The sequence below is a fragment of the Anas acuta genome, chromosome 2 (genome assembly GCF_963932015.1).
Source record: "Anas acuta chromosome 2, bAnaAcu1.1, whole genome shotgun sequence".
In the NCBI taxonomy this organism is placed as follows: Eukaryota; Metazoa; Chordata; class Aves; order Anseriformes; family Anatidae; genus Anas; species Anas acuta.
In genome coordinates this window covers 12,862,141-12,873,594 of record NC_088980.1, presented here as the reverse complement: position 1 = coordinate 12,873,594, position 11,454 = coordinate 12,862,141, and the positions used below count along the sequence as shown (strand labels likewise).

The 11,454-nt window shown below is 39.2% G+C and overlaps 1 long non-coding RNA gene across 1 annotated transcript; it reads left to right on the top strand.

Moving 5' to 3' along the window:
• The first annotated feature begins 3,247 nt into the window (after positions 1–3,247).
• LOC137851654 (uncharacterized) lies at positions 3,248–7,661 on the top strand. Its single transcript, XR_011093326.1, has 4 exons — positions 3,248–3,302; positions 4,073–4,168; positions 6,837–6,879; positions 7,071–7,661. It is a non-coding gene; the product is annotated as an uncharacterized lncRNA (long non-coding RNA).
• The last annotated feature ends 3,793 nt before the right edge of the window (positions 7,662–11,454 follow it).

The window sequence follows — 11,454 nt, the reverse complement described above, 5'->3', positions numbered from 1 at the left end:
ATGAAGTAGCCATCCCCACCTATCTGACCTCAAGGGTACTTAACTGGGCAAGAATTTGTTTACATGACAGAATAAAATCCTCCTTTAAGTATCAGCAGATTGACTTTTTAACATTTATACATTTACACTAACAATGAAACCAGCAGGGTTGCTCTAGATTTATGCCAGTTTGGGAAACTCAACTTTTCTGCTTTTAGTAAGCGGACTACAAACTACTTTAGTGTCAAATATAGAATCCCTGTTAATAAAAGATGTATCTGTTCACTAGAAACTCTAAATTAAGAATTTATACTAAAAGATTTTCTTTTTCCATTTGCTCTAATGATTGTTATGTACTAATAAAAAGGATTGTTGGTTTAAGCAAAGCCCAGTGATAAAGTTTGAGATAGAATAACTTTTTCTGAACAATAAGAAGCTATTATTATTCAAGTCCATCCTGACCTGGTCTTAATAACACCTTGTGGCAAAATTAATTTAACTTAAAAGGCTAGTTGCCATAACAACTTAGTGCAGTTTTTCATGTGACTTAATGCGATTCCAAAAGAATCATTTCATGAAGAAAAAAGCCAGGTGAAAGGAGATCCACAAAAAGGTAGTTTTTTTTTGTTTTTTTTTGCTTGTTTACTTGTTTTGTTGTTGTTGTTTTCTTCCCTGATTAATGTGTTTCAACATTAAGAACTAGTCAATGAAAATGTTTCCTGTTAAAGCAGAAATATTGAAATATATTCAGAATTACTGTACTCTAACTTTTTCTATTATATAATCCTTAGAGCCTTCACTCTGCAGCAAACAATGAGTTAGTTTGGAATATCTGCATACTGTGCATCAGCCTCATAAGCAGTTGTATTTTGCTTTGTCCCCATTACCCCTCCCGTAAAGGTACGGATGTCCATGGTGAACTGTTCCATAGTACTACCTATATTGTTGTGTGGACAACTGCTATCAAGGAGGAACCACACAATAGACTAGTGTTGAAACTGCATTTCATGGTTATAACCATTATCAGTTTACCTCTTGTTTATTAACTGCAAATATTAATAATTGTGTGTAGACAGATAAATAGATAGATCTGCTCATGGTGGCAGAACAGAATGGCTGCATAGAGGAAAGCGGATGTGGAAAAGAGGAACATCCTGCTTTGCCCAGCTCAGAGGAGAGTTGACAAAAGCACAGGCCCTCTGCTTGCATGGGTGCAAGGAACGGACATTGAGCTGACACTGGCAGACATCGCCCAGGAGAGGACTGCTCCTGTGACCTCAGTTTGTACTGAACCTCACGAAAGACCCCAAATTTCTCTAGGTAGAAATGTTTTCTTTCATTATTTGCAAAGGAATCAAAGTTCTTTCAGCAGCTCAAAAATTAATATTAAAAATCAAAATAAACACAGTACTAGTCTTCCGTGCACATACTTATACACAGCCATTATGGTAAAGAACTGTTCTAATACATTTATGATAACCATAGAAGTATCATGACAGACAAGCTATGTCATTTTTATGAGGCAGTTAGGAAAATCTCCCCTTTTTGTTCTTAACAATGGAGCATGAGCTTACTTACATGGCTGCCTACCAAGTGTGGTCAGTTCTTGATCCCAGGATGTGATGTAGGTAATTATACTCTATGCTGTACTGAGAGATCACTGAAGTTATGTGTAGGTTATATATCACAAGGTCATTAAGAGCTAGTATTGTTCTGACCTTTTGCCATCATATCAACAATTAGATTAAAAGTGAATAGAAAGCTATAGCATTTTGACATCATTCTGATTTGTACAGGAAGAAAACAATTTTGTAAATCTCATCACTATTACTTCTACATGGTATCCAAAGCTAACAGAACAAGTTGGAGGAAAGGAATAATAAAGTCAAATTAGTTTTTTTTATGTCTATGAATTATATCTGAATGTTCTACAATTAGTTTTAATATGCTTATTCTTTAAAATAAATTTGTAAATAATTTATAGTCTTCTGAATGTTCAAATAACAGTTACGGTTATTTCGTATTCAAAATCTGAAGTATGTGGTTGGCATTGGTCGAACTTGTAAATCACATGATACAGTTTTAATATAAATCAATGAAAATGTTTGGGGATGCAAATATTTATGGTTGTTAAAGCCAAATTTGTTGATCATTCATATTCTCAACAATTCATTCAAAACCACACTTTCTGCAAACCTGACTGCTAAGAAATATGACTGGGGATATACTGGAGTTTCATGCAAAGTAAATCTAAAGTAAATTAATTCCATATTCAGTTGAATTCTCTTAGGCAAACAATTTCAACACTGCCAACCTAGGAATAAGTGCCATTTCTATCAAAACTGGAGTAATTTCTGAACTGTTTTCTGAGCAGAAAAAAAAAAAAAAAAAAAAAGGCAAAAACTTGGCATTGTAGAGATAATAAAGAGCTCAAGTGAAGGAAGAAATTCACATTGGGCTTATCAATAGTTTTGTTTATAGCTGTAGAAATACTTTATGGTTATTATATCTCTTTTTCTTACCACACTATTCTACTAAATAAAAGTTAATTTAATCCGTCCAATAATATTATCCAAATGTCATTCATCTCCCAGTTTTGATTTATGTTTCTTTTTAATTTCAAATAGCTTTCTCAGTAATCTAGTTTTCTGGGAATTTATCGGGCTTTTATCTCTGGCCTATAACCTTTCCAAATTATTACTCTAATTCTGTTCTTATTGGCACATACCACATTCTGACTTTGCATTTTCTCTTTTATGTTCTTTTATTCTAACTTTTATTAATCTTCTGCTTGTCTCATATGCTTTTCTGCTATAACAGCTGGGAATTTAAGCAATTCTTCATGCTTTGAAATTTGGCACTGATAGCGTGCCAACCAGGACAAAGATTTTTCAGATGTCTTTGTTGCCGTGTTTTTGTTTTTTTGTTTTTGTTTTTGTTTTGGTTTTTTTTTTCTCCTTCAGTAAAGATTTGCATCATTTGGCATCTTTATGTACTGGCTGTATACAACTGCTTGTGCTATTGCTTCCTAATTTTTCATGAATATGTAACAGAAATCATTACAATAAGGAAATAAGATGAGTAGTAAGTACTCAGTCAGTGAGTCTGTGTTTGCTTTTAGCCACATTCTAATGCTTTTACCCTTGTTGAGTAAGTAGTCAATGAGAAACAACGTAGTCTCTTAATAACATGGGAAACAGCATGCAGGTGTAAAGAATTAGTTGTCAGAGATAAGACCCAGGTGAAAGACTTAAATAACAGCTGACATCATCATGTTAAGATGATGGGAAGTGATGGAAGATTCTAGATAGCCTTGTGCAAAGGTGGTGCCTCTGGTGCAAAGAATGCTATCTATTCTCCTTTGAGTTGATTCTTACAGTTAAAGAAACATTCGGGTTTTTGCTTACTCCTTTTAGATTGCCTGGAAATCTTGGTTGATTTTGTGGAAATTTGGCCAATTCAAATGGTTATTAGATAAAGTAGTAATGGTAGTCTGGAGATATGCCTAACTCTGTGATAGAAGGAGTAACACGTTTTGTGTTTGTGGAGATTTTTCATTATTATTATTATTTATTTCTCGCCCATGTTCATAAACACTTGAACAATGAAATTCTCAAGTCTGGTGCTCCTACTTAGTGATGCTTGTGTCTCATGCTGCTATGCTGCATCTAAGCTTAGCTGCATGATGTTGTAGATGCAGAAATTACTGTAGGTAGCTTTGAATCCTTATTATGTAACCTAGGGAACTGTACCTTATACCTTTTGATGTTAAAAGAGTTGTTTTAAAGTAATGTAAAAGCCAAAGTCTGACTTCTGGCAGCTTTCAAGAAAAACTTCAATTTGTCCTGAGTGATCTGGAGATGCTTAAAAGAAGCATTTTGAGTAATATTATAACTACAAGCAAGTATTCTATAATTATATAGAGAGTACATTACTTAACACAAACTTAAATGTAGCTAGGCTTCTTTCATCTGTTGTAGCTGGTGTATTGAAAAATCAATATTATTTTCAAGGGTTACTTACTTGTGTCTCAGTTCAGTGGCTGAAATGATCTCCAATAAATTATTTGCTTGTCCCTATTCATCCTGCTTAGTAACCCGGTGCTGCAAGTGTGACTGCATGATCAGGCTGCAAGGCAAAGTGACTAAGTCCTCTTCTGCTCATTTTGGAATTGAGAGTTCAAGCCACTGTAAGTGGACCTCCTGTGGACCTGAAACTTTATTGCAGAAACTGCAAACAGGCATCCGCTTAATGTTTTCTGGTTTGAACACTTTCTGTCCTCCTACCATTTCTGGTCAGGCTGTATTAGCCAAATTCTGCAGAAAAAACTCACTCTAAAGCACTGATATGCAATTGTTTTTGTATGTAAGCCATGTCCATAGCATGAGGAATACTGTTTAAGTTTTGAGGATGTATAGAATGGTTACATGGATATTGATGTAAGAAGTGATAACATTTGGCTTCTGCTATGCAGTAAACCAATGCTTTCTAATATATATATATATATATATATATATATTAGAAATATATAATACATATATATTAGAAATATATAATACATATATATATATTAGAAAGCATTGGTTTACTGCATAGCAGAAGTCAAATGTTATCAAACCAATGCTTTCTAATATATATATATGTATTGTATATTTCTAATATATGTATTATATATTTCTAATATATATATTAGAAAGCATTGGTTTAAGTATAATATATTATAATATAATATATTTAATAATATACTTAATAATATATATTAAGTATATATATATACTTAAATCTATGCATAACCTCCCATATCCCTCAGTTAAACTAACTTACGTGTCTTTTTCTCCTAGCCCTTTGGGGGTAGATCTCAGAGGGTAGTAGAACATCTCCCCTGAGGTACTCTGCTTCTCACTGTGATAGGGGCACACCTCTGCCTGCCCTCTGCTTCCCTGGGCAGCAGGTGGGTCAGAGAAAAAACTGTTCAGCTCTCTGCACCTCAGTGAGGGACTGGCAGAGCTGTGTCAAGCAGGGAAAAGGGACAGATGAGTTAGTAGACTGGGATGGGAAGAATGCAGAGCCAAGATGTTAGTGGGAGACAGAAATGAAGAGAAGGCCATGGTTATGCTCCTTGTGGAAGTAAGTTGAGGAGCAGGGTGCCAGATCCTAAACACTTCAGTCATTTCTGCAAATATTGTTTAACGGTAAAAACAAAAGCTTTTATTTCTGGTTAAACTGGTTATACTTGTGGACTGTGGAGCCTAGATAACAGGGTATGAGAGACAGTGGTAGAGTTTGGTTTTGACATGTAGTGTTTTGGGCTTGGTATATGCATCTTCAACCTCAGTCCTGATATCACAGAAGCTCCTCATGGAAACTACAGGAAATGAGAGCCAGCTCTGCTCAGCTTCTCTGAGGTTTCACTAATTTAATGGAACTTCTCTGTTGCTACCTTCATCAGAAATATATAAAACACTGATGAGGAATATCACAAAGCTGTGAAGTTCTTCTTAAAGAACCTCTTAAGTTCCCATAATTTTCTCCCCCTTGGTGGAAAAGGGTTGGAGATCATACAATTATTTCAACTAGCAGTATGCCTGTTCCCGTGATCTTGTGCCCCAGCTGATGCCTTTGAAGAAGAATGCAAGAAACAGGCTTATAAACAATGAGAAAAGCTTAAGCAATAGCTGCCTGTTCTTAGATAGTAGACAGATGTGAACCATCAGTCTTTCTTTTACTAGAGATTATGATGGAATTGGAGGAGTGGTGTTACTGGGATTTGTTAAGACAAATTTTCAACATAGTTGAACAGTACAAGTTGGCAAGTATGAAGCTCATCCCCTTAATTTCCCAACCTGACAATCTCTGATGTCATGCCAGTCGAAACAGATTTTTGCAACGTCAATTACATGTAATGTTTAAGCTGAGGCTTCTGAATATGTATGATACTTGCCTAGTCAAAGATTTTTATTGCATTTAAAGATATACCTTCACCTATGAAAATGTGCGATCTCCTTGAACAGGATTGTACAAGGAACTTATGATTCAAATTACACTACTCTGCGTGACAACTCTTTTTTCCTGAGTGAAAGTCAGGACTGAAGCCTGAACCTAGAAATAACTTGGAAAGCACTGTTAGTCATGACTAAGATCTTTTTAAATCCCATTTAACAATTGCAAGTTCTGATTTATTTATTTATTTTTTTTATCTGAGTTCTTGGTTTACTTTGGAAGCAAATAGAAATTAACTTGGTAAAAAATCCTATAGCATGCTGGCTGAACATGGAGCAGTCTATGTTAGTGCTGGCACCTGAAGTATTGATGAGAAAAATCTTTAACTAAAAGATCTGTAACTGAAGCTTCTACCTTATTATGTCCTAAAATATTTAAGTCTGTGAAAATGTGTTGGGCCAACATTCAAAGTCTAGTTTTACTTTTGTACCAGGCTGCAGAACAGCTTGATCCAATGCAATTTGCAGCTTAAACATTGTAGCTTGTTTGAGATCAGTTCGTAGTAACATGAAGTCTTGGTGTGGTGAGTAGACAGGCTTTTAAATATTTCTTCGGCTGGTCTTTCTTTCCAGGCCTTAGACCTTCTTGCCAACAGTGCTGCTAGGCTTATGATAATACTCTGTGGCCCAAGTCCAACAACAGATTTAATTTTTTTCCAGGCCTATGACAACACTGTGGCTTCATATTGCAATCTTTTATTTTGAGAACCAGAAGGCTAAATTCTTTAGGCTAGTTTACTAGAGCTTTGCTGACTCAACTCTAGTTAAAGATTTAGCCTTTAAACCAAGTAATCATATATCACCTTGATGTTTATCTCCACGTTTTCATGTTTCTCCTTGTTTTTCTGTTGCCTTCAGGTCTCTTCTTGACAAGGAGATACAGTTATGTTCCTAACATAAGGTACATAGAAAGTACAGGTTTCACTGATGTGTTTACTAAAGCGGTTTCTTTGCCCTGAAGTTCAGTGCAGCATTCATACGCTACCTATTTTGAAACAAAATTATTTGGCATCTTTAACCTGTTGTTCTGTGTTGTACTACAGTGCAAACGTTACTGAGCACTTTCTTCTGACTCTTTTATCCACTGTGCAGTGTCACTTCCAACCTACTGGGTTGCTTCTCAGCTCTTGAACTGTACATGGAGATTCCTAATTCTTCAAGAGAAGAAATTCTGGATGCATGTGTGTGCTCTGACTGTGTCTTCTGAACAAAGGCAAAGGGCCTCCCTAAAGCCTTGGTCTCCATGTCCTGAGGAGCACTGGCTGAAATGCATTTGAACTCATGGTAGGGCATGTGTTTGTGCTCTCAGGAGGAAATGAACTTTGCTTTGAAGTAATGTTACTGGTGCCAAGTACAACATCAACAGGGCAATGTAAAAAGTCTCACTGATATCTCTTTCTAGTCCTGGATGATCATCTGAGAAGGGAATTCCTCTCTGCAGTCAAGAACCATATGAGCTAACAAATATCATGTTATGGAAGAACTTTGCTCACAGTCATAGTTGACTTTCTGTTATGAAACCTGATTATATTATTCAATTTTCTTGGAGAAAGGCCTCAGTCTCACTGAATTCTTTTTTTGACTTTTCTTACTCTCTGTTCAGAAATTTTTGTTATTGTATGCATTAAACATCACATGTTGCAAAATAGGCAGGTATATTAAATTAAAAATAAATCAATAAAACGGGTATGGTAGTGTACTCCAAACTTGAGGGTGAGTTTTCTTCAGGTAAAAGGCTCAACTTGGTTTATCTAGATATTTCAGAGATACGCATAGACATTTTACAACACTCAAAAAGAAACAAACAAACAAAAAGTAAGCTACCCAGTCCAGGCCTTTGCTTTAGCATATACATTTGAAAAGAAATAGGCTTTCTCAGGGACTCCCAGACAGACCACTTTCTTTTTTTCCCCTACCTCCTGGACCAGCTGCAGAAACATTGTCCTGGTCAAGAGAAATGCTGAACATCTTCCTGGTTTGCTAGTTGTATTTATGAGCAGCTCCTCCCTTGTTACCTGGAGACATGCTTGAAGCAAAGTAACAACCACCATTACAAGAACAGCCTGAAGAGCTACAGTGCTGAAGAGCATGCAGTGTTGAAAAGATATTCCTTTCACCTACCTATGTTCTTGAAACCAGCCCAGCGAGCTAAATCGCAACATTTGCTGTATTCTCACTTGCCTGTTTGTTATCTGCCTGGTAGCTCTGGTGTCATTTTTCCTTGAACTTATTTTGCATATCAAGTGTTATACTCAGCAAGATTAGATCTATTCTGCCTTTTTTTTTTTTTTCTTCTATGAAATCAGTTATTTTATCTCAAGTTTGTGGCTACTGACTAGCGTCATCCTGCTTTGTTTTCCTTTTGCAGTTACAAGTTCTTGTTGCTTGCTTCAGCTCTGATACATCTGTCTGAAAGGCTATCTGACTCGGTTCATTAAACTCAGAAAGGTGCTTCTCCCTCACCCAACTTTTCGCTCCTTAAAAAGAGTTCTGTGCCAGGTAAGGGAGTTGTTTGGCTAAATATCAGAGGGTTTCCAGTGTTAGCATAAGGCACAGTGGTGACAAGCTCTCCTTATGCTGGTGCCTGTTAGAAAGCTATCAGGTCAGTTCTTTGTAAACCCATATTGTTGTTTACTCTGCTGTTGGTTTGTCTTGGTCTGTAACTTTTCAAAATATTTTGCAGAGTTGTCTAATTCATTTTTCCTTGTTTTGGGCTATCTGCACCTAATTTACTTTTGACTAGGTACATGTTTAGTATTTCTTGCACTACGTAATAATAACTAACCAATAGAGTACTCGTCCAGTAGCATGTAGTACTCATGGAATTTAGGAAAGAAATAATCCTTATTTCACCTGGAGTATACTGAGCTCTGAATTTTTATTTTCAGTTTACATGTGGTAACTCTGACTTTATCTGAACACCCTGCTTTTGTTTATAGTCTTTACAGCATTGCTGTAGACAAAAGCAGGAAAATCATGAGAATTACCAGGAGATGCTGAAGAGCATCGTAGTTTAACAGGGTTTGTTGCCTTTAAAATGGCACCTTTTTAATCTGAACAAGAAAAAAAGTTCTGTTGGAAAAACTAATTAATAAAGAAGGTTGTGATGATGACCAACAGGATAAATGCATCTTATTTTAAATACTCGCCCTTTGAACAAAGTAGATGGATTTAGCATGCTTGCATAGACATGGCACAAATTCAAAGCAACCATCTCCCTGAAGAAATTTCCTGGTAATGAGGAAGTTGCTACCACAATGACATTATGCCATCATCTGAGGAGGATTATGAACTTCTATCTAGTTTGAAAAGGGTCCCATAGAAATTGTGGGAATACTCCACCATCTGGGATTAAAAGATCATAGGCTAAATAAAAACATCATACGATGGGTGAGCAATTGGCTAATGGGCAGGGCCCAAAGGGTTATGGTAAATGGGGCTGCGTCAGGCTGGCAGGCGGTCACCAGTGGGGTCCCTCAAGGCTCCATTTTAGGGCCGGTACTTTTCAATATTTTTATAAACGATCTGGATGTAGGAATAGAAGGTATTTTGAGCAAGTTTGCTGATGATACCAAACTTGGAGGAGTTGTGGACTCAAATGAGGGTGGAAAGGCCTTGTAGAGGGATCTGGATAGGTTGGAGGGCTGGGCGATCACCAACCGCATAAAGTTCAATAAGAGCAAGTGCTGGGTCCTGCACCTGGGACGGGGAAACCCTGGCTGCACGTACAGACTGGGCGATGAGACGCTGGAGAGCAGCCTAGAAGAGAGGGATCTGGGGGTCGTGGTAGACAGCAAGTTGAATATGAGCCGGCAGTGTGCCCTGGCAGCCAGGAGGGCCAACCGTGTCCTGGGGTGCATCAAGCACGGCATCGCTAGTAGGTCAAGGGAGGTGATTGTCCCGCTCTACTCTGCGCTGGTGAGGCCTCACCTCGAGTACTGTGTGCAGTTCTGGGCACCTGTGGTGGTTTTACTCAGGTGGGCAGCCAAGCTCCACCACAACCGCTCTCTCACTCCCCCTCTCCTCAGAAGGAGGGGGAGAAAATACAACACAGAGAACTCGAGGTTTGAGATGAGAAAGGTTTAATTAAAGGGAAAGGGAATGGGAAGGGGAAACAGATACAAAAGAAACAATCAGTCTGCGCGGAAGCACAGAGAGAGAGAAAAAATTATTCTCTACTTCCCATCAGCGAGCGGTGTTCGGCCACGTCCTGGGAAGCAGGGCCTCGAACGCGTAGTGGTTGTTCAGGAGGAACAGCCCCCTCCCCCACGAGAGCCCCCCCTTTTATTGCTGAGTGTGACATCAGGTGTTATGGAATATCCCTTTGGTTGGTTTAGGTCAGCTGCCCCGGCAATGTCCCCTCCCCATCACTTGCCCACCCCCAGCCTGCTGGCTCTTGGGGGCTTAGGAGTCCTGATGCTGTGCCAGCACTACGCAGCAATAGGCACAACACCGGAGTGATATCAGTGCTGTTCCAGCTACGAGTGCAGAGCACAGCACTGTGCGGGCTGCTGCAAGGAAAAGGTGACTCCAGCTCAGACAGACCCAACACAGCACCACAGTATAAAAAGGACATGAAACTGTTGGAGAGTGTCCAGAGGAGGGCTACGAAGATGGTGAAAGGCCTGGAGGGGAAGACGTATGAGGAACGGCTGAGGGCACTGGGCCTGTTCAGCCTGGAGAAGAGGAGGCTGAGGGGAGACCTCATCGCAGTCTACAACTTCCTCGTAAGGGGGTGTCGAGAGGCAGGAGACCTTTTCTCCATTAACACCAGCGACAGGACCCGCGGGAACGGAGTTAAGCTGAGGCAGGGGAAGTTTAGGCTGGACATCAGGAAGGGGTTCTTCACAGAGAGAGTGGTTGCACACTGGAACAGGCTCCCCAGGGAAGTGGTCACTGCACCGAGCCTGACTGAATTTAAGAAGAGATTGGACTGTGCACTTAGTCACATGGTCTGAACTTGGGTAGACCTGTGCGGTGTCAAGAGTTGGACTTGATGATCCTTAAGGGTCCCTTCCAACTCAGGATATTCTATGATTCTATGATTGTGTTGGAAGGGACCTTAAAGATCGGCTAACTCCAAGCCCCTGCCATAGGCAGGGATACAACATACTGGATCAGGTTTTCCAAGGCTCCACTCTGGCCTGGCCTTGAAGATGTACAGGGTCTGGCTGTCATGAAGTTAATTTTCCCTACAGCAGCGCTTTGCGCTCCTAGCTAGAATAGTGTTAATACTGCACCAATGTTTTGGCTATTGCTGAACAGTGGTTGCACAGCATCAAGCCTCTCTCTCCAATTTCCAACCTCCCCTCTCTACCCTAACCCCCCCCCCCCAAAAAAAAAAAAAAAAAAAAGGCTAGCAGTGGGCAAGAGGTGGCGAGAGGACAGCTGACCTGTACTGACAAAGGGATATTCCACACCATAGGGCATCATGCTCAGCAATAAAAGCTGGGGGGGGGGAAGCGGAAGGAGAAAG